Genomic DNA, 26,492 nt, shown 5'->3' on the forward strand with positions numbered 1-26,492 from the left:
GCAGTGTGATTTAGCTGAAAAAAGGAAAGCATAGGGAGTGCTGCTAATAAAATGCAAAGGGACAGAGCAGTGTTGGACTTATAGGCATTTTCATATCTCTTAAAGTAGATGTAAACCCTTACTGAATGTCCAGTAGGTAGCAAAATGCTATGTTTTTTTTTTTCATCCTTTGTTGCATCCTTAAGGTTCTAAAGGCAGAAGGTTTTTGACCTTAATGCATTCTATGCATTACTGTAAAAAAAAAAAATGTCTGTGTTCAGCTCCCAAGCCCCCCTTATACTTACCTGAGCCCGATCTTGATTAGGCGCTGTGTCCAAGATCCTGTTGCTGTCAGTCAAGCCTGTGAGGAGGGAGCCCGGGCAGGTCTGAGCCACACTCTGTGTGTCAATGGACACACAGAGCACAGCTCAGGATTAAGATTGCACAAGTGCCCCTATAGCAAGCCATAAGGATTGCCAGAGGGGGACCCCAGAAGGCAAGGATAGGGGCTGCTCTGTGGAAACCTAAGTAGGTACAGTGCAGGGAATTATAACATGTTTGTTTTTTTCCTTAACTTTCACTTTAAAACTGCTGATGTCCTATAGCCTCTTTGTGCCCTGTTCCTGTCTACCTTGGCTACAGTGATAACAGGCTGCGTGTGTTATTTCACAGGGCCAAAACTGTTTTTGGTTGTACTTTAACAGGCCTTTTGTAAACAACCTTCAAGGAAAATGCAAGGTCTTCTCTTTTGAAAATCCCCCACACTCCCAAATCGGCTGTTAATCTGACTTAAAAAAAAAAAAAAAAACTTCTGCCTTTGCATTTACATTTCCGGGAGACCCAGGTGATATCACTGTACATTACCGCTGCCTCATGCAAAATCTTGCAGGAATTCAATCCAGCTGCAGGATTGTACATAGAATTTTTGCTGCTGTATGCCCTTCTCTCTGGATATAGAATTTCCTCCCTCCTGGCCTTTCCCCTAGTGATTCACCTATTTTGGATATCAAGCACTGGCACTTTGAAGCACAGACGGACTTTATATATATATATATATATATATCTATATATATTTTTACATTTATGTATTTTAACATCACTTCCAAGATATAAAGACTTTTTTGCACTGAGCACTTTATTTGTTTACAGATAATTTTTGTATGTAAATACAATTTTGTATGCATAGCGCTTTAGAATTGTTAACATAGATTACACAGTCTAGTAGCGCTGATACCTATTCATTTAGCTTATGACCATCATTTTTTTCCCCTGCAGATATGTCTCCATTGCCCTAACTATAATGAATTAAAGTGATGGCAAAGGTTCTCTTTTTTTTTAACAAACATGTGTAACACTGCCCCCTAGGGAGCTGCTGAGAATTGCACCTTCTGGATTCCTCTGGGTTACCCTTAGCAAGTGATAGCAGACAAATAGTATTTCAAGTCCTTGGCTTAGTCAATGAACAGTCCAGGGGATGTTGGTTTTTATATTTTATTTAGAACTGGGATAGGAGAAGGGATGAGTGGGATACTCCAACTAGAACTATGCACAATCCTGAGGACAACTAACTGTAGTGTGCAGCAAGGCCGCTGCTTCACTTTTCCACTGAAGTGAAGATGAAGAATCTGAACTCCTGTTTAGGTTACTCTTCAGGGTCTAACTTAGCACCCCCTTTCTCACTTGCTGTGTGTCCTGACCTCCTGTCCACTGACACTCTACTGGAGTTGTCCCCTTCCTGGGTCCTGGGCACCCCCCGGCAAGCTTCCCGGTACTCACAAACACTGTTTTTCCCTGTGTTGCTTCTGCCTTCAACTCCCTTGTCAGCATCCACTGGACTTCCTGGATCATCACCACACCTCTGACTTACTAGGCCGACTGCCTGTGACCATCTTCCATACAGACAGGAGGAGAGACAGCCGTCACCCTCCTCCTGGGACCTGGCTTCTCGCCCAAAGACACCCTGTCACATGTGCCCTTGGCTTAAATAACGTATTCCAGGATGAACTACTGCCTGTGTCAACCGTCTGGGACAGTTACAATGCCTGTGTGTCACTGGCTGGGTTTCCTCCACTGTCCAACATGCTCCCCTATTGGACACAGTGGGGATACACCCTCAGACCAAGTGAATCAAATATGGACACATGTAACAGATCTAACTACTGATCAGGCTCCCCCAATAAGCAGATAGAGCAAACTATAGTTTACCTACTAGCACTTACCTAGGAGGATGCATCACATGTTATAACTACCTGCTCTGTGCAATGCTAGATCCACCCCCCACCAAAATGAGCCATGTCCCCATTGACTCTGGGGCAGCCGCCCCCTACAAAAATCCCTACTGGAAAATTTCATGGAGTATCTCACAAACCTATAAAAGGGGAAAAACGAATGTACAACAATCATTTACATATAAAAATATAGGCACTTTGTACAATATAATACAATCCTAACTGTCTATACGAACTTTAGACATCCTGAAAAAGAGAGAAATGGTTAGGCACTTCTGCATATATACAATCAAACAATATATATCTAGCTCATTTTTCTGGTAAGAAGACCCTCCCCACGGGGGCGGCCTTCTCATCCAGCATCCCTCACTGAACAGCCTATCAGGTGTTGGTTTTCCAGTCTTGACACTTCGCTCAGTACTGCTCCTCAAAGGCAATCCTGAACCCTATCACTGACTATCTAGTTATCAGTCCAGAAAAAGGGTGTCTGTAATGTCCTCTCCGTCACAGTACTCTACACCCAAGTTTCTCTCCTTCATAGACTTTGTTGCCAGAGGCTGGGCAAACCATCAGTCCTGTAGGGGCTTGCAGTAACTTCTACAGGGGCCCCTGGCACCAGGGCACCCCCCACCAAAAATTTGCAGGATGCGGCCCACTTCTTCCTGGCGGTCACCCACAAAGATCAGCTGATGGCCCGTTGACCCAAGACAGCTTATCTGGAACTCTGTACAGATTGTAATCCATGATCCCAGCCCAATGGCCCAAAGGATCTCCAGAGCAACAGATAGCAGTTCTTAATTTCTCCTGAGAGGGTCAGCCCACTGATGTGAGTCCACTAGCCAGTGGCATCTTTAAGATTTCCTCAACCCCTTCTGCAAGGATAGAAGAGGAGGGGGTAATGGAAAGAGGGCATAAGCCCCAACAACAACTGAGTTTGAATTTCCATCCTGTGTTCTTTTTCAGTCAGCAAACATAGCCTAGCCAACCTCAACTGAACTCTGCATATTCTCCTCAACAATAGAAATCTGGATGGGGGAATCCGTACAATCTTCCCTTCCTTTTCCTGAATTCGGTTCGACCAGGCCTGGCCAGATCCATCTGGGCGGCAGACCTCTACCTGGTCTAAGTAGATAGCTCATCCGTGGTTCCACTGTGTTTTTACTGATAAGAAAGTCTTCCACAAGTTCATCCTGGACTGATTGTGATATGACTTGGGGATAAAGAGGAAGTCCCATATAGCTTCATCACACCAGGACTCTCTTTTGGCCTCTATCTCTAGCATGACCCCCCATGGAGCATAGGGATAGTCATACCCATACTCTAAGGCCACCTTTCTCTGTATCCACCTCTGCATCCTGGAAAATCTGGGGAGGGTCTTCTGATTACCTCTCCCAGCTGGAGAATATGGGGTCTCCTCTCTTTTGATGAGGGAGGCGTAGGCCTCATTTTGATCCCGAGCATAGTTTCTAGGTGGGGATAGATCTGGGACCAGATTAGCATAGGCCTCACAGAACCCCAGATTCCTGTCGAACTGTCCTCGCACCATGGAATCCCTAACCTCTTCATCAGGTTAAAGTGGACCAAAACTGGCTGGACTGCTCCGATCCTCGGACCCCCAGTCCCATTCAGTTTCTTCCTCGGATTTCCAGACATCCAATCCCTCCTCCAAGGATCCAAACTGATTATGGAAGCTGGGAGACCCCACATAAATAATCCCGGCCTCTTCCTTGCTGCTTACACTCACACTAGCAGCCCTGGTCACCGCTGGCCATCTTCTCCCCTCTGCCTGTATGGGAGCAAATTGTTTCTCTGCCGCTGCAGCTTTTGATGCACCAGGTGGTCACTCCTGGGCCTGCACTACCTGCATGCACCCCGGCTCGGACGCTCGGGCCTCTTTTCACCTGCATCCTGGACCACTGACAGGTCGTATGGACTCCAGCTGCATTAGGAACTGCAGCACTCCTCTTCCACGGCCCGTGAAAGGCCCCGACTATCACGTACCTGATCAGAGGCCGAGGTGCTGAGAGGGCTTCCCTTGTGGCTAAGTGCAAGGCACCCCTGGAGGTGGAGACAGGGAATGCTGTGCCCAAAGGAACAGGGGTCGCCAGCTGCAGCAAGCTCCGGTGAAGAGGTGACTGCTGTGGTAGTAGACACGTAGTGCGTGCTGAAATGCAGGATACCTTGAAGGTGAATGGAGGAGGTAGCCAGGCGTGTGACAAGAGCGAGGTCAAGGTCAAGCCAAGGGGTCAAACACAGTTCATCAAGCAGTAGAGGAGTCCGTAGGAGCAAGCCGGGGGTCATACACGGGAACAGCAGACTGGAGCAGAGTAGGTAAAACAAGCCGATGGTCGGAGCCAGGAGGAGAGACAAGACAGGTGAGACAAGCCGGGTCGGTAACAGGTAATCCAAGTAAACAGGAACAGGAACTCAGAAAACAGGAAACAGGAAGCTGAAGATCATCCAGCAACTAATGGCTGGAGCAGGCTGGTTAAAATGGGCCACTGGGCGTCGCTGCATTAGTGTGGGCGGAAGATTCAGCTCTCTTGTGGGAAGTTCCCTGACACCGACTCTGCAGCCGACAGGGCGTGAGTGACCTTGGTCTCCCAAGACACATTCAACTTTCTGGGCCGACCTCCACTCTCTTCCGCCTTCAGCAGTAGATTGCCGCAATGCCTGCACTGGCCCCACACCAGGCCCAAATGTTCCACGCCTCCTCCGGTGCACTATGCCAGTCTTCCGTTGGTCACCATCCGCACCCCTGTATCCCAAAGGTTGGATTTCTTCGGCCCTCCGGTCTGCTCCGCAGGTTCACCGCCAACGTGTGGGATAGCCTCTGCGCTCCGGCTCGTTCCCGTACTCGCCATCTTGCTCCTCCATATACGTGTCTCCCTCTCAGCCCAACCTGGAGGCGGAAGTAATTAATGGACTTTCCTTCCTCCTCCAGATTGGCTGTTCGTGAGCGGCGTCTCCACCTATAACTTTAGATTGGCGGTGGCTCCTCCTGCTAGGCATAACTTTCAAGCGAGCGCTTTCCTGCGCGGTACAATAACCCTGCGGATGCTGCTCCATTCTGAGCTCAGCCTACATGGAAGTTACTGTTAAGCGGACCGTGCCTCTCAGCTTGCACGCATCTGCCATCCTTACTTGCACCAGGGCTCCAGCTGCGCCTCCATCACTCTGAGCCAGCTGGCCCTCTTTGCTAATCAATAGAATTGTCCCGCTGTCAGATGCGCGGCCAACATTTCTCACTTAGCACTTGTACAAGCAATGTACTTGAAAAATGTCCCACTGTCATTGAATGCATGGTCAGCAGTTTTCTTTACAGCATCTGCACTGCCACTATTTTGGAAGAATATCCCGCTGTCATTGGATGCACGGTCAACATTTCATTTTCCTGCATAGCTCCGACACACATATGGCCCCACACCGATCCAAGTGCCCTGGGCCGCCATTTTCTCCGTCCACACTTGCACCTTCTACTGTCAAGCAAACACAGTCCATTTTTACAGCAAAATGCATTTCTCCCGCTCTCCAGCACATCACTTTATCAGACAATTTGTAATCCTGGAAAAAATTCTTCCCTTGCCATGGGCAACCATCACTGTGCATTTTATTCTTTATCCCACTCTCCCCATCTCCCATAAAGTAGGCCTCACACTTCTCTTGAGCATTAGAACACAGTTCTTGAGAGAAAAAAATGGCATTTTATTGAAGATTTTCTTTGATCGTTGCCGTTAGCAACCATCCCAGTAACCCAGAGCTATATCCCGGACGAGCCCCAAAATGTAGCACTGCCCCCTAGGGAGTTGCTGAGAATTGCACCTTCTGGATTCCTCTGGGTTACTCTTAGTAACTAATAGCAGACAAATAGCATTTCAAGTCCTTGGCTCAGTCAATGAACAGTCAGGGCCGGCCTTTGGGGTGTGCGAGCTGTGCGGCCGCACAGGGCACCATGGGCAACAAGGGCACCGTGCGGCCATCACAGCTCGCAGAGGATCAGGCGATTCAGGACGCACAGCGGGAGGTGAACGGCGACCGCGGCCTGGACAGGGTTAACACAGGCCGCAGCCGCCGCTCACCTCCCGCTGTGCGGCCGTGCCTCTGTCACCTATTGTTGCAGTGAGGCGAGCTGTGTATCTCTCACACAGCTCAGCCTCCGATCCTTCCACGCTGACTTCCCGCCCACACATCCCCGGGAGTGTGGGCGGGCGGGAGGAGGAGGAGAAGGGGCGGGCGAGGAGGAGCTGACGATCTCTCCTCTTGCGTCAGTGCAGGGAGGGAGGAGAGATCGTCAGTTCCTCCTCGCCCTGCCCCTTCTCCTCCTCCCGCCCGCCCACACTCCCGGGGATGTGTGGGCGGGAAGTTTAAAGAAAAAAAAAGCTGCAGACAACGTAAGGTAAGTGAGGTCTCTCATTCAAAAAATGTGGAGGTGGGGGTCTGTGATGTAAGAGGGGGCTCTCTGATGTGGGGGGCTCTGTGTGAGGGGGGTTTTGTGTGGGGGGCTCCGTGGGGGGGTCTAATGTAAGGGGGGCTTTATGTGGGGGGTCTCTGATGTGAGGGGGGCTTTGTGTGTGTGTGTGTAGGGGGTCTCTGATGTTAGGGGGGCTTTGTGTGGGGGGGTCTCTGATGTTAGGGGGGCTTTGTGTGGGTGGGTCTCTGATGTGAGGGGGTCTCTGATGTGTGGGGTCTCTGATGTGAGGGGGGCTTTGTGTCGGGGGTCTCTGATGTGAGGGGGGCTCTGTGTGTAGGGGGGGTCTCTGATGTGTGGGGGGGGGTCTCTGATGTAAGGGGGCTTTTTGTGGGGGGTCTCTGATGTAAGGGGGCTCTGTGTGTGGGGTCTCTGATGTGAGGGGGGCTTTGTGTGTGGGGGGGGCTCTGTGTGAGGGGGCTTTGTGCGGGGGGTCTCTGATGTTAGGGGGGCTTTGTGTGGGGGGTCTCTAATGTAAGGGGGCTCTGTGTGTGGGGTCTCTGATGTGGGGGGGGGGGGCTTTGTGTGGGGGGCTCTGTGTGAGGGGGGCTTTGTGTGGGGGGCTCTGATGTTAGGGGGGCTTTGTTTGGGGGGTCTCTGATGTAAGGGGGCTCTGTGTGTGGGGTCTCTAATGTGAGGGGGGCTTTGTGTGGGGGGTCTCTGATGTGAGGGGGGCTTTGTGTGTGTGTAGGGGGTCTCTGATCTTAGGGGGTCTCTGATGTGAGGGGGGCTTTGTGTGGGGGGTCTCTGATGTAAGGGGGGCTTTGTGTTGGGGTATCTGATGTAAGGGGGCTCTGCTTCACTTTGCCACTGAAGTGAAGATGAATCTGAACTCCTGTTTAGGTTACTCTTCAGATTCTAACTTGGCACCCCCTTTCTCACTTGCTGTGTGTGCTGACCTCCTGTCCACTGACACTCTACTGGAGTGGTCCCCTTCCTGGGCAGACCCCCGGCAAGATTCCCGGGACTCATGGACACTGTTTTTCCCTGGGTTGCTTCTGCCTTCAACTCCCTTGTCAGCATCCACTGGACTTCCTAGATCAGCACCACACCTCTGACTCACTAGGCCGGCTGCCTGTGACCATCTTCCATGCAGACAGGAGGAGAGACAGCCGTCACCCTCCTCCTGGGACCTGGCTTCCCGCCCAAAGACACTCTGTCACATGTGCCCTTGGCTTTTATAATGTATCCCAGTATGCACTACTGCCTGTGCCAACCCTCTGGGACAGTTACAAAGCCTGTGTGTCACTGGCTGGGTTTCCTCCACTGTCCAACAGGCTTCCCTATTGGGCACAGTGGGGATACTACCTCAGACCAAGTGAATCACACATGGACACATGTAACAGGCCTAACTACTGATCAGGCTCCCCTAATAAGCAGATGGAGCAAACTAAAGTTTACCTACTAGCACCTACCTAGGAGGATGCGTCACATGTTATACCTACCTGCTCTGTGCAATGGTTTTGCACAGAGCAGCCCCGTCAGTGTTTCTGACTCCTCCCCCTTACCGAGTGCCCCCAATAGCAAACCTCTTGCTATGGGAGCACTCAAGCAGGTTCGCTCCCGAGCCACGCTCCTGTGCATGGACATTGTCCATTCGCACACAGAGCGTGGCTCAGCCCCACCCCACACCCTCTCCTCATTGACTCACTAGCTGTGATTGAGAGCAGCAGGAGTCAATTGATCCCTCTGCTGTGTGAGCCAAAGAGGAGAGAGACAAGGGAGAGCTTCTGCTCTCATGCACATTGCTGGATCGAGAAGGAGCTCGAATAAGTATAAGGGGGGGGGGGCTGGGGGAGCTGCACCCAGAAGCCATTCATCTTAATGCATAGAATGCATTAAAGGAATTGTAAAGGCAGAGAGCTTTCAATCAAAGACTGTTAGCCAATCAGGAAAAAAAGGGGGCAGGGCCAAAGGGCAGCTCTGTGTCTGAATGGACACACAGAGCTGCAGTTTGGCTCTGGTGTCCCCATAGCAAGCTGCTTGTTGTGGGGGGCACTCTACAGGAGGGGGGGGGGCGGAGCAGCAAAGAGGGACAAGAGAAAAGGAGGATCTGGGCTGCCCTGTGCAAAACCAACTGCACAGAGAAGATAAGTATAAATTGATGCGGATCGATCCCCGCTGAGCAGAGAACGGTCCACAACGGAATGCGGACCATGTGAAAGTAGCCTTACAAGAGATTGTGAGGTCTTTCAAGAAAAGATGTTTTTACAGCTTTTCAGTTTTTCAAAATACATGCTTTACGGATACAATGGACAAATGAATGTCATATACAAGTGCACTTACTTTATACTTGCAAAGGCAACAAACTTCAACTACTGCTTTACATGGTAAACACCAGACTCAATTTTCAGTGCTTGTCTGGATCTAAAACTAATACAGTTGGTGTTGTTAGTACTTGCACCGTCATCTGGAGTTGAGAAAGAATTATATCCAAGTCGATGATACATATTTCGAAATACAAAAGAAAGCAATTACATAATTAAATTCTAAAATACTTTCAACAGATTGCAACATTTAGAATTATATGGAATCCTTTGCACCACCCATGAAGAACAGCTAATCAATAGGTGTCAGCTTCACTACTCTGGTCCAGTATATGTAAAATAACTGGTGCTGTCAGAGCCGATGGGAAGCTCGACATTACTACGTTCTGAGGCTTCTCATTTTCCAAAAACCGCAACACAGGATCTAGAGGTAAGTATCTAACTGTAACCTACATAAGTGCTGTTGTAACTGCTGTGTATGAATATCATCTACCATATGTTCGGTCAGTTTTTTCTATGGATACTAACACACCATCAAAAGGTGCTACTGTGGGTGTGCAAATAATTGTAGGAATTGCCACATGCGTTATATTGGCTCCGCTATATCGACAATATTTTTATTGTTTAGATAGTTCTTTCAAAGTTCAGCTGTCTCTTCATATAAAAACAATATAGTACTGTAATTAAAATGTGTGCAAGTCTATAAGAAATAAAATATATAACAGTAATGTATCACAATAAAAATCATTTAAATGATAATCACAAAAGCATATCAATTGGAAAATGTCATTTTCTCTTTTTTTTACCTTTAGGACAAAAAGTATGTACCGGTAATTTCTTGATCCAAACAGCCTCTTGTTTCCAAATGTTGTTTTCCTCTATTGTCCCAACCCCCATAGTTTAGGAATACCTTATAAATCTTGGTTGTGACAGCAGTGTGGCTCATCTAAACGAAATGTCCCTGAACAACTTGTTTGATTACTTACGTGCCATGGTGATGAAATCCTTACTTTAACCTTTTGGTTCTTTTTCTTTGTAAAGGATGCACCTTGAAAATATAATCTGATAGACACCTAGTAAGGTTCACTGGGATTAAATTCTACATTTAAAAAATTCTCAGTTCAGCATTCTGGGGAATGTAATGTATAACAGCGCAGACATCACAGACGTTTGGGGTATCTGTTACCCATAACATAATTACACTGAGTATAACTAGATTAGGGAAATGTTTCCATCTATGGGTTGTCAGAGAGATACACTCCACTGTCCTAAATCAAAAGCCTTTGACCACCTAAACCAACTGATTATCTAATGAAGGAGAATTCCTCAAAAACTCTGAAATCAATAAGCCATAATGAAAAGTCAGTGGTTATATAACCAATGTAACCAATGTGAGGCGACTTCACCAGCTGCTCCTAAAATAAATATGTCCTAAATGGTGTACAATTAGGAGATATTTACTTTACCTACAGGTAAGCCTTATTATAAGCTTACCTGTAGGTATAAATAAAAAAGCAGACTTTACTATTGCTTTAATTATCAGTCCTATAGACACAACAGGAAGTTAGAGAAAATTTCTCCAAAGTGAGGAAAATCTGCTGTTAGGCACACATTTTCTCTATGCCTTTTCTGATGGCAAAATCGATTTTTTAAAATTCACTTTTAATTTCAGTAACAATGGTCACCAGGAGAAATACAGCAATACAAACATGACAGGTAATCTAGTCCACCACTGCCATGGTGATTAAACCCATGGCCTGTCTGATCCGTTCCTCCAAGACATTGCAGGGGCTGCCCATGGGTGGTTGGGAGGAACGTGTCTCCATTTATGCGGACTATACCCTACTATATCTGCTATTATTAATCAATTTGGAGTGCGCATGAATTAGGAGAAATCACTGCTCTTTCCTCTTGGACCGGGTGCCCTTCTTGTTGTCCCTTTTGCCCCTCTCCGGACGGTCTCTAAATTTAAATATCTGGGGGTGGAGGTGCAGCATGACCTTAACGCGTATGTTGCAGACAACCTTCTTTACCATGTGCAACACGTGCAGATCAAGTCATGGGCGTCCGCAGAACTTTTTTTCAGGAGGGACATTATTTTAAAGTCACCCATGCTCCCCCTCTTTTCAACAATGTCATGAAAGCAAAGTCAGTCACCCCGTGAGCCGCGATTTGCGAGTATTTATTTTTAAAGAGGAAATGGCAGAATTTATTTTTAAAGCGTTTGTTAACCTTAAAAAAATAAAAATAAATTGATCCTGTTCCCTTAAAACATGTTATACTGCATAGTGCGTGTGCTGTGTAATTTGGCCCATTCTATCACCTAAAATACCTGGCTGATCCTGCCTGGCTATGTCCTCCACTCTGTAAACTGACCATGGTATACCATGATCAGTCTACGTGCATCCTTCATCTGCAGCCCTCCTGTACTCTTCTGTCCTCTCTCCCCCCCTCCCTCCCTGCCTGTCTGCTCCTGTGTCAGTGCCCGCCCCCTCCCCTCCTGCTGCTGTAGTTTAATTTAAATAGACATATCCTGTCTACAGTCTGTTTATTAATCCTGTGTGCCCCTGTATCTGTGTTTTTATAAAAATAAGCCAATCTTTCCGGTTTTCAGAGTGCCAATCACCGCTCACGTGACCAGCCACCTCTCTCCTCTCAGCCTCTCCTCCTCCCCTCCCAACTGATGTCAGCAGGGAATCCTTGGGCCCGCCCACTGCAGGCAGCTGTCAGACAGGGAGAGGAAAGAGCCAGTAGGTCACGTGAGCGGCAATTGATGCTCTGAAAATGGGTAAAGAACAGTTAATTTTTTTAAAACACAGACAATCGGCGCACAGGATTATTAAACAGACCTAACAGGATGATATAAAGCGGCTTAACAACTAGTTTAAAGTGGAAGTTGAGATTTTAGGGGGGGCACTTGGCCCCCCTGTGGACTCCCAATGGCACAGCACCTCCCTCGTCCAAAACATTGGTAGTAAAGTAAAAAAAATGCAATCAGATTAGTCTAATATGATCTGCCCTCAGTAAAGTCATGCTGCTTTGGGTCAAGCAAGCTGTGTATTTTTACCTGATCATTTATCCTTCTTTTCAGGACTGATTCCATTAACTTGACTACAACTGATGTTAAACTCACTGGCCTGTGATTGCCAGCTTCTATCTTCTGCCCTTCTTAAAGATAGGTACAATATTAGCTGTCTGCCAGTCATGGGGAACTTCTCCTGTTAGAAGAGATTGATTAAAAATATCTGTTAATGGTTCAACAACTATACCTCGAAGTTCTCGTAGAACTTTGGGATGAATATCATCAGGGCCTATTGCTTTATTATGCTTTAACTGAGCCCGTTCCTCTGCTACCTCTGTCTCCAGAAATCCTAAAAAATAATCATCATTACTAGAATCAATATTATTCTTCAACTTGGTATTGTTAGTACAATATATTTCTGAGAAAACTGAACAGAAGTAATTGTTTAAATGATTTGCAAAATCCCACCACAGATAATATGTTTGCCCTCCTTTTGTCTATTTTACTCCAACAACTCTTATTTAACCACTTCTTACCCCCTTAATGACCAGGCCATTTTTTGTGATACGGCACTGCGTTACTTTAACTGATAATTGCGCGGTCGTGCAATGCTGTACCCAAATAAAATTGTCCTTTTTTCCCACAAATAGAGCTTTCTTTTGGTGGTATTTGGTGGTACGGTTTTTATTTTTTGCGCTTTAAACAACAAAAGAGCAACAATTCAGGAAAAAAAAAAAATATATATATATATATATATATATATATATATATACTGTATATATTTTACTTTCTGCTATAAAACACAGCCAATAAAAAAAAAAAATTAAAAATCAAATGTTTTCATCATTTCAGGGCAATTGTATGTATTCTGCCACATATTTTTGGTAAACAAAATTCCAATAAGTGTATATTGATTGGTTTGTGCAAAAGTTACGTATCGCGTCTACAAACTAGGGGAAAGACTTATGTCATTTTTATTTATTTTATTTTCCACTACTGACACTGGCAGGGAAGGGGTTAACACCAGGGGCATTCAAAGGGTTAATTGTGTCTCTAAGGGATGCTTTCTAACTGTGTGGGGGTTGTACTTACTAGATGAATATAGAGATCTGTGTTCCTGAACAACAGGAGCACATGATCCCTGTGTTCATCTGTGACAGAATGGCTATTACACAAAACGACAGGTACGTCGTTTCGTGCAATAGAGCAGAAGTGCCATAGTAAAATTTTGGCGGCTGGTTGGCAATTGGTTAAGCATTGACTAAAGCAATTAAAATCTCCTATCTCTGATGTCCCTTTCAGCTCTCTGACATAACTCAGGGCCCATTCACACCACAGTGTGTGCCATTGCGCTCATAATGAACTGCTACATGTATGGTGCATTAGAATGTACAAAAATTCAACATGTGCTACTTTTTTTCAGTGTACACCAAAGCAACTTGCCTTGTTTTTTCTATAGGAGTGCAATGGGTAAACTAATGCTGCTGGTGTGAATGGGCCTTCAAAGCTACAGTATTGTGCAATATTAATTTCAGCTTGATATGTAGACGGGTTGCTGTTTTGTTCACAAAACTATATTTTAACATACCATTATGTAAATTTACTATAACGGATGTAGCACCCTCCTAGTCAGGTAGGTTCTAGGTAAAAGCATCTATGCTCCTTCTGCTTATCAGGGGAGCCTGATCTGTTAGTTTGCCTGTCACATGTTTCCAGGTGTAATTCACTGGGTCTGAGGGAGTGTCCCCACTGAATCCAATAAGGGAGCTTGTTGGACAGTGGAGGAAACCTAGCCAGTGACACATCATGTTTTATGGCAGTCCCAGTGGGAGGGCATTCCTGCAATGCATCCTGGGATTGACCATAAATACGGAGGAGACATGTGACAGGGCGTCTTTTGGCGGGAGCAAAGTCCCAGGAGGAGATGGATGGCTGTCTCTCCTCCTGCAGGTGTGAGGAAGGTGGTTCAGGCAGTCGGCCTAGGGACCAGGAGTGGAGCTGAGCTGCAGAGGATCCAGAGTGCTGACAGTGGAGCTGCTGGCAGAGTCTTTTGGGAAAAACAGTGTCCATGAGTACCAGGAGGTTTGCTTAAGGGTCTGCCGAGGAAGGGGGGCCACTCCAGAGAAGTCAGGGGGATCAAGGAGCTAGCTCACACAGGAAGTGTACAGTAAAGGGGGTGCCGTGTAGTTGACCCTGAATAATAGGAACAAAGGGGGTGCCAGGAAGGGCCCTGAAGATTGTTCTGCAATACAGTACAGTTTACCTCAGACAGTTCATTTCTTACTACTTCACTGCTACTGACAGCAGCCTAGCCGCACTCATCATTATTCAGTTGTCCCAGCTAATTGTGCATAGTTATACAAGTTGGAGTATCCCAATCATTCCCTTCTCCCATCCAATTTCTCAATAAAAAAACACAAAAACCAAAACTCCTAGATTGTTTCCTGACTGAGCCAAAATCACTTGGAAAATGTTGAACTGTCGTGCTGTTGCTAATGGTAACCCAGGGGAACCCGTAACCAGCAGCTCCCAAGGGAGTAGTGCTACACAGATATGACATTTTTGCTTTATTTCAGGCTATGAACATACCACATATACTGTAACTGGGAATAACAAGATCCGTTGTCAGTTGTGGCCATCCTATATTAATGTAAGATCCTTCCAAAGCCACAACAAACCACATCCATTACCACTGCCATTTTATTTTCTAGGAAAGGTGGCAACTCTAACCAGAACAAGGTATATAGTCTTGATGTTTGTAGTAGCTGGTAAGGTTTAGCACCATGTTAGTTCTCTGAGGTGTTGAGTATAAAGTTTGGATGCACCAAGCACCTTTGTCTTGTCTCCAAATGCCAAACACATAAAAGTTTACAATATATGATTGCAGTTGAGCGATTTACATTTTGGAGATTCTGCGACCATACACAATAGTACTAAAAACGTTGTATACTGACTTCATCCAGGTTACGTACAGGTCATCCTGGTGAGGGAACTTCCCGAAATTGTTTGTTGCAGGTATACGGTAAACATAGACACTGGCCATGGGTGTATTGTTTTAAAACAAACTTAGTAAAACAGAAGTGTAATTATTAACAGAGAATTCAGTGCATTGACCAGGTGATATATTGACACACTCTACTTAGAACAGTGACGGCAAAGTATTGGCCCCCATTTCGCTGGAGAAAGTGGAGCTTTCCACAAGGTAAGGTTTATGCTCTTCTTAGTTATTTAGAGCTGATAGATGAAGATTGGTATTTATACATATTTCATGTTCCCTTATTCCAGATGCAGAACATATAAATATATATTTTTTTTTTTTTTTATTAGAAGTAGGTAATTGCCGATCCAATGGAAAATTAGTTACAAGCAGCTAAGAAATAAGTAAGCAAGACGCGATAGTCGTTTTCAGTTACATTTGACAGTTTTCTAAATTTTCCCTTTGGTATTCCATTCTTTTGTACGTGAAATATTTTTTTTTGACAACCAAAGACAATGAAGTTAGGTCTAATCAAGAAATAGTAACTGTGGGGAGGGCGTACTTACACCTATAGTGGGCAATGTATTGCTCAACTTCATGCTTCAACATCAAAAATTGCAGGTGATCTTTTTGTTTTTTGCTGCAGGGAAAAGCACGAGTCTACATGTGTGTGTGGCGGTGAGTTAGGATTAGGTGTTTATTGATGTGTAGATATGCATTCAGAGCCTATTGGGGATAAATGGGCTTACCCCATAATAACATGCACAATATATACCGTACGTGCTATGCACATCAACATAAGTTTAAAATCATTGGTAATACAATTTACAATTGGCTCTTCTGTATTCACAAAACTACATGAACATTAACTGGTCCCACTACCCAGAGATAGATTATTCACAAGGCATCCTACCAGTGGCGGCCGGTGCGTTGGGGGCGCAGGGGCGCCGCCCCCCCTATCTATGCGGCCGGCCCCCTAATCTGCATGCTCAATGGGGCTTTTTTTTTTTGGCATCACCTGATTAGAGCCAGATTCTCTAATAGGGCGATGCACAGGGTGGACCCGGGGCGCAGAGCAGTGCGTCCTGAGCCTACACATTGTGTGACAATAGCAAATGAAAATTCGCCATTGTCACACGGATCCTCCTCCTGGCCAATCAGGGAGTGCGTCCTGATTGGCCGCAAGGCAAACTCCATGCCATTGGCCGAGGAGGAGGCGGGAGCGGGAGGACTCGTGGAGACACCGGGGGATTGAAGACAGAGAAGCCGCCGCCGGGACACTGAAGAGAAGGCGTCGCCGTGGCTGCTCCAGGTAAGTGCACTGGTCTCGGGGGGGGGGGGGGTTATGGGCACACTGCATTGAAGGGGGCATGTACGCTGGTCACTGCATTGAAAAGGGGCATGTATGCTGGTCACTGCATTGAAAGGGGGCATGTACGCTGGTCACTGCATTGAAAGGGAGCATGTACGCTGGTCACTGCATTGAAAGGGGGCATGTACGCTGGTCACTGCATTGAAAGGTGAATTGCACGCTGTTATGTTATGCTATTGAGTACTATAAGACTACAGGGGGATCACTCTGAGGAAGCCATGTGACCCTGTGGCGTAATGCTTAGGGGAGGGGCCAATCTGTCGTCACGCTGAGGCACGCATTGTGAGCATACCGTGGATATACTGTCTGATTGTCTTATACCCACACTGTGAGTACTGAATGCTTTTTACAGTTTGGTGCACTCTAAGCACCAGGAAAATGTAAGTGTTTTGAAATTTAGTGTTTAATAAACTGGTTGTTTTTAAAAGATAAAACACTATTTCCAGCTTTCTCTCCTTATGATTTGGGCGTATGGAGAGAAGTGTAAGAGAAGGAGGATTCTAAACTCAAGATTGCCACCAAAGGAGTGAAACAGCATAAAATAGATCCCCAGAAAGGGACAAAAGCACATTATCACTAATGTATGTGGATGATTGGAGCACATACTGGGGATGAACACTAATTTAGCTCCCTGGCGGTATTCCCGAATGTGGTTCGGGGTGGAATTTCAGTGCCATTAGCGGTAACTCCGAGCCACACTCGGGGTACCGCCAGGGAAAAGTCGCTGGATCTGAAAGAGGTTACTTACCTTGTCCCCGGGATCCCGCAATGTATTCCGGCAGTGTATAGCGGCCGGATCTTCCGCCTAATGCTGTGTGCCCGGCTTCCGTTCCCGACGGCAAATACAAAAAGTAAAACACACAAACACACTGATATATTGTAATCCTATTGGATTACATTACTAAATTAACCACTTCCATACCGAGTCATAGTAATATGACGTCGGCATAGTGGTTGTACGGATCCGGGCGGCCGTCATATGACGTCGGCCCGTTCTAGCTGCCAGTGCGCGCCCCCCCGGCGGCGCGCAGCGGCGCGATCAGGGATGAGGCTCGTCCCTCGGACATAGCCCATCCCTGATCAATGTAAACAGCCAATAGAAATTGGCTGTTTACCACGTGATCGGCTGTGTCAATCACAGCCGATCACATGAGCGGCTCAAGCACGAGCCGCTCGTTCTCTCTGCAATGCGCGCCCCCGGGGGCGCGCAGAGCAGCGATCGGGGACGAGGCTCGTCCCTTGGACAGAGCCAATCCCCGATCTTGGTAAAGAGCCAATGAAATTGGCTCTTTACCACGTGACCGGCTGTGTCCAATCACAGCCGGTCACAAATGTCAACAAACATGAGGGTAACTCACTGTTACCAGGCTCTTCTCCTCACACACCGATCCAGTGTGAGGAGATCAGCAAACAGTGAGTTACCAGTGAGAGTATTGTCACTATTACTGTGCCCTGATTGCCCCCATAAAATAAAGAGGACCTGTCACCAGAGTACTGTCACCTGCCCATTTGAGTACCTGTCACCTGCCCATCTGAGTACCTGTCACCTGCCCATCAGCGTACCCGAGTACCTTTTCCCTGCCCATCAGGGTACCCGAGTACCTGTCACCTACCCATCAGCATACCCGAGTACCTTCCACCTACCCATCAGAGTACCCGAGTACCTTCCAACTGCTCATCAGAGTACCTGACGCCTGAAGTACCCGAGTACTTGCCGCCTGCTCATCAGTACCCATCAGTACCCATCAGTACTCATCAGTACCTATCAGTATCAGTACTGATCATCAGTACCCATCAGTAACACCTATCAGAATCAGTACTACTCATCAGTACCCATCAGTACCTATCACCTGCCTGTCACCTGCCCATCAGAGTACCCGAGTACCTGTCACCTGCCTATTGGAGTACCCGAGTACCTGCCACCTGCTCATCAGTACCTGTCACCTGCCTGTCACCTGCCCAGCAAAGTACCCGATTACCTGTCACCCTTCATACAGCCACCATGTCAAAGTCCAAAAGGGTTTTCTCTGCCGAAGAGGCCTGTGAAATAATATCCATGATGAGTAAGAGCAGCGGGGAGCTCTCACCTTCCGACGCTGAAACAATTTCTGAATCTGGTTCAGAATTTGAGCCCTTTGAAGGCTTTACATCCGGCACTGAATCGGAGGAGGAAGAAGTTCGGCCTAAAAGACGCCGCACTGAAAATCAGGCAGACACCAGCAGCGCCAATGGCCAATCGGCAAACGCCAACGGCGCTGGACCCCAGGAGGAAATGCCCAGTACAAGCACTGGGATTTCACACCAGCCCCAAAGAAGAAGAGCCCAAATGCAGCTTCCGGATGCCTTGGCAAACCCATTGTGGCTGCCTTCTAGCTCTGGGTCAGCTACAATCCCCCCCTTCACAGCACAGCCAGGTTTGCAGGTCAACACCGAAAATTTTATTCTGATTGATTTTTTTAATTTATTTTTCCCTTTGGAGTTCCTTCAAAACATTGTGGACCAAACAAATCTTTTTGCCCAACAGTTTATCGAGAACAACCCCACCTCATATCATTCCCATCCTTTTGAATGGAGACCCCTAACAGTAGAAGAGTTCAAAGTGTTTTTGGGCCTTACAATCAATATGGGGGTTACAAAAAAAAATGAGCTGCATTCTTATTGGTTGTAACGCTCCTGCGTTTTTTGAAACAAGATGGATTTGCAGCTGCAGAAAAACTCCACTCAGCAGTCATGTAGAGATACGTTGAAATACCAATTCCAACTCCCAAGACTCATCACTGTGGTCTGTCTGATTCAGCATACAAATATACACACTCAATAAGATGTTCCTGGAGTGATAGATGTATATAGCAGTATAGTGGTGATGAGCTGAAGAGACAGGTATGAACAGTGACAATAGGACAAGCACTTGAGAGAAATGTTCATGAGAGTATAGATGGTAACAGGTAGGATGCAGATAGGTTAGCAATCATGTATGGTAGTAGGTGGTAGGATAGCAGATGACATACAGGAGAGACTAACCCAGTGCAAGGATAGATGTTAGTAGGCTCAAGAGCTAGCAATCTAAACAACAGTGCAGATGATAGTAACAGTCCTTAATATGCAGAGCTAGATAGTGTAAGCTTAGTAGGAAGGTTATGGAGGATTCCCCTGCGGGGTACTTATCACTAATAGCAAGCAGTAGTAGAGAGGTTCGGTATGAGCGAGTGATCCGGTAGCGGGATACAGGGATCAGTAGCGAGGTTCCGACAGCGAGGTACGCTTGTAAGCATATGAGCTTCAAGGCAGGTTGAACGAACATGTGAGTGAGAACGCCGGCGTTTGAAATAGCCGCTCTTGCGGCGCTCAGTGATGACAGCATCGGTCTTAAAGGTGTATGCGCACCTACCAGAAGAGAATGGTGGGATGCATACACGGAATTGGAAAGTGGAATAAGGGTACCAGAGGTACCAGAACATTACAGTACCCCCCCCCCCTTCAGGCCGGCTCCGGAAGGCCTCTAGAACTGTTTTTTCCGGGTATTTCGCGTGAAAATTGTGAATCAGCCTAGGGGCATGTATATCAGAGGTATCCAGCCAGGTGTCATCTTGGGGCCCATAGTTCTTCCATCGTACTAGATATTGGAGTCTTCTTCTGTGGATACGAGAATCCAGAATCTCCTTTATCTCATATTCTTCTCCGCCTTCAACTTGTACAGGAGGTGGAGGTGGGATGGTAGGCCTTATTCCTTGGTCAGGAACATGGGGCTTCAATAGCGACACATGGAAGATGGGATGTATCTTGAGGTCTGTTGGTAATGTGAGCTGTACTGCAGCTTTTCCAATGAGTTTCCTGATTGGGAAGGGTCCCTAGAATAGAGGCCCAAGCTTTTTGCTAGGGATCTTTAATCTTAAGTTTTTTGTTGATAGCCAAAAGAGGTCCCCAATAGCATACTGAGGAGAAGGTCTTCTACGAAGGTCATAGTACTTTTTTTGTTGACTATGAGCGTGTGAGATGGTAGTATTGAGTAAACCCAGAGAGTCTTTTATTTGGGTAAGATAGTCTGAGGCTACTGGGTTACTTGATGGAAGGATGCGTGGTGGAAGAATAGTGGGATGAAACCCATAGTTCAAGTAGAACAGACTCTGTTTGGTCGTACTGTGGGTTGCGTTGTTGTAGGCAAATTCTGCCAGAGGGAGAAGATCCACCCAATCATCCTGTAGGTATGATGTGTAGCAACGTAAATATTGCTCGATGCACTGGTTGACTCTTTCAGTCTGTCCGTTGGTCTGAGGATGGTAGGGAGAAGTGAGCTTTCGCTCAATTCGTAGTATGTGACATAGTTCTTGCCAAAACTTGGAGATGAATTGTGATCCACGGTCAGACAAAAGAGTTTTTGGAATTCCATGTAACTTAAAGACATGTTTCATCAGTAGTTCCGCTGTTTGTTTGGACGAAGGTAGTCTGCGAATAGCAACGAAATGTGCCATCTTTGTCAGACGGTCCACTGACACTAAAATGGTATTAAATCCTTTGGAAGGTGGTAGTTCTACTATAAAGTCCAAGGACACAACTTCCCATGGAGTCTGGGGTATTGGTAGACTGCATAGTAGACCGGATGGTTTTGTAGTGTCAATTTTGGACCTGGCACAGACGTTGCATGAAGAGACAAATTTCTGTATAAATGTCTTCATATCAGGCCACCAAAACTGCCTGGTAAGCAAATTAAGGGTCTTTGTCATACCCATATGTCCTGCCATAGGCACATCATGTGACAATTCCAAGATCTTGGTGCGCATAGTAGGGGGTATGTAGAGTTTGTCGTTGTAGTAGAGGAAGCCTTCTGCATCAGCACTTAGTTGTGGTGGAGGTGAATCCAAACCTATACTGTGCAGAATCTCTTCCTTCAAGGAACGGACAACCCCAATAATACGCTTGTAGGGTATTATAGGAACGGAAGGGATTTCGGAGCAATTATCTTCAGTTAATCGTGATAGCGCATCCGCTTTTTTATTCTTGTCTGCAGGTGTGTAGGTCACTAGGAAGTTAAATCTTAGGAAGAATAGTGACCATCGTACCTGCCGGTGGGAGAGGGTTTTGTTAGTCTGAAGATATTGAAGATTTTTATGATCTGTATATATGAGTATTGGTAATCGGGTGCCTTCAAGTAGATGTCGCCAATTCTCCAGAGCCAGTTTTATAGCAAGCAGTTCCTTTTCACCCACTGGGTAATTCACCTCTGGGCTGCTTAGAGATTTAGAGAAGAAGGCGACTGGATGGAGTGGTGAAGTATTCGTTGGTCGTTGGGAGAGTACTGCTCCTACTGCCATATTTGACACATCTACTTCCAGAATGTATTGGAGGGATGGGTCTGAATGGCGTAGTATGGGAGCAGAGGTAAAGCTTGTTTTTAACAAGCGAAAAGCTTCATTTGCTTCATCTGACCATTTAAATGGTTTCTTAATACTTGTGAGTTGTGTGAGAGGTCTCACAATGGCAGAGAAGTTCTTGATGAACTTCCTATAGAAGTTTGAAAATCCAAGGAATCGCTGTAGTGCTTTGCGGGTGGTTGGTATAGGCCAATCCTGAATACAGGATATCTTACTCATATCCATCTTGATTCCTGTTTTGGATATGATGTATCCTAGGAATAATACTTCTTCTTTATGAAATAAGCATTTTTTTAGTTTCACGTATAGATTGTGTGTGAGTAATCTGGATAACACAAGTCTTACATGTTTTATATGTTCAGACAAGGATCGTGAATAAATAAGTATATCGTCCAGATATACCACAACACAGACATCAAGTAAGTCTCTAAAGATATCGTTTATGAATCGTTGGAAAGCTGCGTGAGCGGTACATAGCCCAAATGGCATTACAAGATATTCGAACAATCCGTATCTGGTTCTGAATGCTGTCTTCCACTCATCTCCATCACGGATTCGGATTAGATTGTATGCCCCTTTCAGGTCCAATTTTGAAAAGTAGGTAGCTCCACGCACTTGTTCAATGAGTTCAGGGATAAGCGGCAAAGGATAGCGATCTTTTACTGTAATGGCGTTTAATTGCCTATAGTCGATAATAGGCCTGAGACTTGAGTCTTTATTGCGAACAAAAAAAAGTCCTGCAGCTGTGGAAGAAGTGGAAGGTCTAATAAAACCTTTTGTCAAATTCTCATCCAAGTATTCCTTGAGATGGGAAAGTTCATCTTGCGAAAGAGGATAAACATGACCAAAAGGCAATTTACTATTTGGGAGTAGATCAATAGTGCAATCATAATCCCTATGGGGAGGCAGTACTTGAGCATTTTTCTCAAGAAAAACTTCGGACAGATCCTGATAGCATAGTGGTGCAATCTCATCTGACACCACAGACAGGATCTTTTCATAAGACGGGAGGTTACACGTACTCTCGCAATAGTAAGAGAGGAAGGTTAGGGTCCGTTTCTTCCAATCTATGGTTGGTTGATGTGTGTGTAACCAGGGAAGTCCCAAAACAATGGGAAAGTGGGGCGAAGATAATAGGTCGAAGGTAGTGGTCTCCGTATGAGACTCGTTAGTGGTGACTAGGAGTGCTTGTGTCTGATTAGTGATTGGGCCAGAAGATAATGGAATACCGTTAATAAGACTCACAGAGACAGGCTTGGGTTTTGAAATAATATGTACTTTATTTAAAGTAGCAAAACGTATATCGATATAATTTCCGCAAGATCCTGTGTCGATCATGGCCTTAGTGGTAATCCTAGTCTGGTCCCACTGCAATGTCAAACGAACAAAAAGATAAGGGTTAGTAAATGAAGTTGTCAATCCCCCTAGGAGGACATGTGAACACTCACCCTCTTTTTTGCGGACAAGGGGACAGACGCTTATCATGTGATCCGGGGATGCGCAGTACAAGCAGAGATTACTGGATCGTCTCCTGGCTCTTTCAGTAGTTGATAAAGGTGGGCGTATGGTTCCTACCTCCATAGGAGTAGGGTCAACGGCCGAAATCCGAGAAGGACTGGACAATGGCATTCCCATTTTTTCAGCCTTTCTTTCTCGCAGCCTCCTGTCTATGTTGATACTGAGTTGTATCAAAGCATCCAGGGTGTCCGGCAAATCCGCTCGGGCGAGCTCGTCTTTAACGGCTTCTGATAGGCCGAGTCTAAATTGAGTTCTCAGAGATGTATCATTCCACCCTGAATCAAGGGTCCATCTTTTGAACTCTGCTACAAAGTCTTCTACAGGTCTCCTACCTTGTTTCAAGGACCTCAATTGAATATTGGCAGTACTCTGCCTATTGGGGTCATCATATAGACTAGCGAGTTCCGCTAGGAATAAAGCATAGGAGTTGAGACGCTGATCATTTTTCTCAAAGAGAGAGTCTGCCCAGGCCCGTGGATCACCCGTTAGGTATGAAATAATAGTACAGACTTTGATATGATCAGTAAGGTAGGTACGAAGTTTTAGCAAGAAAAGTAACTGACATGCGTTTTTGAATTCACAAAATTTTTTGCGATCACCTGTAAACACTAGAGGAGGATTTATTTTGGGTTCAGGGGGCTGAGCAGCGGCAAGTTGTGATAGACGGGTTACCTGCTGCTTCAGAGCCTGATTGTCTTCTTTTAATTCAGTAAGAGCGTGTATTAACGCAGTTACTTGTTGTTTTAATTGTGTCACTTGAGTGGGTAAATCTGCTGAATCCATTTTAGGTTCGTTCAATCTGTAACGCTCCTGCGTTTTTTGAAACAAGATGGATTTGCAGCTGCAGAAAAACTCCACTCAGCAGTCATGTAGAGATACGTTGAAATACCAATTCCAACTCCCAAGACTCATCACTGTGGTCTGTCTGATTCAGCATACAAATATACACACTCAATAAGATGTTCCTGGAGTGATAGATGTATATAGCAGTATAGTGGTGATGAGCTGAAGAGACAGGTATGAACAGTGACAATAGGACAAGCACTTGAGAGAAATGTTCATGAGAGTATAGATGGTAACAGGTAGGATGCAGATAGGTTAGCAATCATGTATGGTAGTAGGTGGTAGGATAGCAGATGACATACAGGAGAGACTAACCCAGTGCAAGGATAGATGTTAGTAGGCTCAAGAGCTAGCAATCTAAACAACAGTGCAGATGATAGTAACAGTCCTTAATATGCAGAGCTAGATAGTGTAAGCTTAGTAGGAAGGTTATGGAGGATTCCCCTGCGGGGTACTTATCACTAATAGCAAGCAGTAGTAGAGAGGTTCGGTATGAGCGAGTGATCCGGTAGCGGGATACAGGGATCAGTAGCGAGGTTCCGACAGCGAGGTACGCTTGTAAGCATATGAGCTTCAAGGCAGGTTGAACGAACATGTGAGTGAGAACGCCGGCGTTTGAAATAGCCGCTCTTGCGGCGCTCAGTGATGACAGCATCGGTCTTAAAGGTGTATGCGCACCTACCAGAAGAGAATGGTGGGATGCATACACGGAATTGGATAGTGGAATAAGGGTACCAGAGGTACCAGAACATTACATTCAGGGCCGGCGCTACCTGTAAGGCGACCCAGGCAGTCGCCTAGGGCGCCACTCAGCAGGGGGGCGCCAGCATTCTACTTGTTGCACCAAGTTGCACTGTCTGTCCTGTCCGCAATGACTGTATGCCGGCGCCCCTCTTGCTGCTGTGCTGCTTAACAGTACGATCGGCTCGGCCTCGGCGGGCGGCGGCGCCCTCGGCGGCTCAAATCAATCATCATGTCTCTCTCTGTCTTTCTCTGTGTGACACATAGAGACTGTGACAGGCAGCGCCGCACGTCTTTGCATCACTGCAGTGGAGCTGTGGAGGTTCCCCCTGCCCTGCCAATGACGTCGGGCGGGCGGGGGGAGGGCCGGGAGTCGGTGTACTGCCGATAAGGAGAGCGGGGGGAGCCGGGGAGGAGAGCGGGCGGGGGGAGGAGAGCGGGCGGGCGCAGAGCGGGAAGGACACAATTTGAATCAGAGGAGCAGCAGATTCAGATGCAATAGTGCAAGAAGGACCAGTCCAGTCCCCGCCCCCGGCCAGACCCCCAGATCCAGGAAGATAGAGAAGGAAGAAGATCCATCCAGGAGAAGAGGACCTGTCCGACCACCTGGTGCCATTTTGAACACGCATAAAACGTGAGTGAAAATGTGCATTTTAAATTGCTATATTCAGTGAGGTGAGGGAGGGGTAACATTACATTTATCCTTGGGATGGAGTATAATTGTTTTATTGTGGCTGTTTTAAAAAATCTTCTCTACTTCTCTTGTCTTGTGCTTGGCTCCCTATTGTATTCTGCCTAAGGTCCGGTTCACACTTATGCGATGCGGGAAGGCTGCGAATTCGCAGCCTGTTCCCGCATCGCAAACGCACCCCTGGCAGTTCACACTGCCATATGTGATACACAGGGCTGAAATTTTAACGACACCCCCAGTGTGATTGCATATCACAGTGCGATCTTTAGTGCCGGTTCACATATGTGCGGCTGCGGCGATCGCATGTAATATCGGAGCGCACTGCTCCTTCATTACATGCGATCGGGTGTGCAGTGCGAATTCAGCCATACACTTTATATGGCTAAATTCGCACTGCACCCGCAGCAAAGACGCACAGGACCCTTTTTTCAGCCGCATCAGGATCGGATCGCATGGTGGTTCACACTTGTGCGATCCGATCCTGTGCGAACTGCAAGATCGCACTGCGATATGCGATCAAACTGGGGGTGTCGTTAACATTTCATTGACACCCCCAGCATATCGCATATGGCAGTGTGAACTGCCAGGGGTGTGTTTGCGATGCGGGAACACGCTGCATATTCGCAGCCTTCCCGCATCGCATAAGTGTGAACCAGACCTTACAGTTAGCACAGAATCGGATCGCACAAGTGTGAACCACTGTGCGATCCGATCCTGATGCGGCTGAAAAAAAAGGGTCCTGTGCGTCTTTGCTGCGGGTGCAGTGCGAATTTAGCCATATAAAGTGTATGGCTAAACTCGCACCGCACAGAGATCGCATGTAATGAAGGAGCAGTGCGCTCCGATATTACATGCGATCACCACAGCCGCAATAATGTGAACCGGCACTTAGGACCGGTTCACATTTGTGCGATCACAGAGATCGCATGTAATTCGGAGCGCACTGCTCCTTCATTACATGCGATCTCTGTGCGGTGCAAAATCAGCCATGCAGTTTGCACTGCGAGATGCAATCTG

At 46.5% G+C, this 26,492-nt stretch overlaps 2 protein-coding genes across 2 annotated transcripts in view; one reads left to right on the forward strand and one right to left on the reverse strand.

Annotated features, from left to right (window-relative positions):
* Nucleotides 1-9,853, reverse strand: part of HMGCS1 (3-hydroxy-3-methylglutaryl-CoA synthase 1) — a 367,459-nt gene extending 357,606 nt beyond the window's left edge. Inside the window, exon 1 of the mRNA XM_082251656.1 lies at nucleotides 9,749-9,853. The gene's annotated coding sequence lies outside the window, so the exon portion shown is untranslated. The remainder of the gene's footprint in view (nucleotides 1-9,748) is intronic.
* A 5,245-nt stretch (nucleotides 9,854-15,098) lies between these two features.
* Nucleotides 15,099-26,492, forward strand: part of LOC309544140 (C4b-binding protein alpha chain-like) — a gene marked incomplete at its 3' end in the record, with an annotated part of 145,323 nt that continues 133,929 nt past the window's right edge. Inside the window, exon 1 of the mRNA XM_082243031.1 lies at nucleotides 15,099-15,166. The remainder of the gene's footprint in view (nucleotides 15,167-26,492) is intronic.

Source organism: Pelophylax lessonae (assembly GCF_965119305.1).
Source record: "Pelophylax lessonae genome assembly, chromosome: 1".
Taxonomy (NCBI): domain Eukaryota; kingdom Metazoa; phylum Chordata; class Amphibia; order Anura; family Ranidae; genus Pelophylax; species Pelophylax lessonae.